The sequence below is a fragment of the Athene cunicularia genome (assembly GCF_003259725.1).
Source record: "Athene cunicularia isolate RWA chromosome Z unlocalized genomic scaffold, athCun1 chrZ_part1, whole genome shotgun sequence".
Taxonomy (NCBI): domain Eukaryota; kingdom Metazoa; phylum Chordata; class Aves; order Strigiformes; family Strigidae; genus Athene; species Athene cunicularia.
This window is the reverse complement of record NW_020799142.1, coordinates 17,743,592-17,745,460: the sequence shown is the minus strand read 5'-3', so window position 1 is coordinate 17,745,460 and position 1,869 is coordinate 17,743,592.

Sequence of the window (1,869 nt, the reverse complement as noted above, 5' to 3'; positions counted from 1 at the left end):
CTATGCTATGCTATGCTATGCTATGCTATGCTATGCTATGCTATGCTATGCTATGCTATGCTATGCTGTGCTGTGCTATGCTATATATATTCATCACAACTATCTCAAAAACAGCTTTAATGTGTTGAGGACATCTGTGGCAGAGACATAAAAAATGTCAGGAGATTCTTGACACTAACACTTCTGTCACAAATGACTGATGGAAGAAAAGAAGAAGCCTAGTATATTGGAGGGAGTACATTTATTTCCAGGTTTGGAATAAACCAGAGCTGAATATCTTTATGAATAGCTGGCTGTTGGCAACCAGTATGAAGGTGATATGTCAGGAGTGCCCTAGGATCAAATCTCACATACAAATGTTATCTCATTAAAGCAGCTCATCAGACCCAGTGTATATTGGATTGTATAGAGCAAGCAAGCAAGTAGTATTTCATTCATTTCATCATTACATTAGTATTTCATTCTTTAATATTCTTCAACACTGATAAAATCCTGCCTATGGTAGACAAACAGGCCCAGCTGAGCAAAAAGATAACCCAGTCCCTCTGAAACCACTAAAATTTTTCTGGCTGGCCAGCCTAGCTAACACAACATCTGGCATGAGAAAGAATCCATCATATAAGCAAAGATCAGGCTTGTCGGTGTACAGAGACAGATGGGATCCATCCCCCTGCAGACTGTTAAAGTCCTTTTTCTACAATAATTTGTCAAAATTAGATCACTTAGCTGATGGTGCATCAGACCAGATGAACTGTGTCCTAACAGTGGTCTCCTGTGCCATGCCTTCTGCCAGCTCAGCTGGTGCAGATGCAGCAGGACCACTCTAAGAAGGGGGGCACATTTGCATCTCATAAGTTCAGCTGCAGGGCTGTAGGGCAACACATTGATAGGCTGCAGGATTGTTCACTCCCCCTACATCCAGGCAGGGAGGACGATGCTGCTGACTTAGGGATCCACAGGCAGCTCTGGACGGCTTAGCTGAGGTTTGTAACCTAAATCTCACCACATTTGTTTTGCCCACACAGCAAGATGACAATAAATATAGTAAAATGATGAGCCATGAACCCATCCTGTTTCTGTATCCTGTGTCACAAGGTGAGCCAAGAGAAAGGACACTATGGGAGGGTGCAGTCACAGACAAGCAACTGGCTTGGCAAGGGCACAGAGAGCAAACACATTCACCAGCGTGCACTCAGGCTGTCCCAGTGATGGGAAGGGTCAGCTGGTAAAACATCACTCCCAGATATACCTAGTTAATCATGAATCAAAAAAACCCTGATGTTCATTCTAATTCATACTCATTTAAAGAATATTTCAGTGTGGTTTTGGCAATGAGTGCAATAAGCTGTATTTTGAGGAAGGACACTGTATAATGACTGTTTTAAAGGATTTTATTGGTCAGATTTTTATAATAGCACCCAGAAGAGATATTAAATGCAGAATTCAGTACAGATTAGTCAAAAGAAGTTTGGCCAGTGATCAATAAAGACTATCAGTTAACATTAAACAAAGGCTAATTTATGTATTATAATTGTTAGCATGGCTTGTGCAATGCTCCAGACAAATGAATAGAAGTCAGAATACAGCTGCCTTTTAAATCCATGCCCTAGATAGAGGACAGACACAGGGGATTTTGTGATTTGATCATGCAGAAGAATAGCTGGCTTTTGGCAATTGGATGATATGTTGTTGATTATCTGCATGGTTTGTCAAATGTTTGAGGTGTCCACAGAGTGGAGAGTTTCCAAGTAATGTAGAATATATATTAAACTGGTATTAGAGAAAACACACAGGAGAAGCAAGACCAACAAAAAAAGCACAAACAAGAAGATATCCTGATGAGGAATCTGGGCTTTCAGTTTCAGAGCA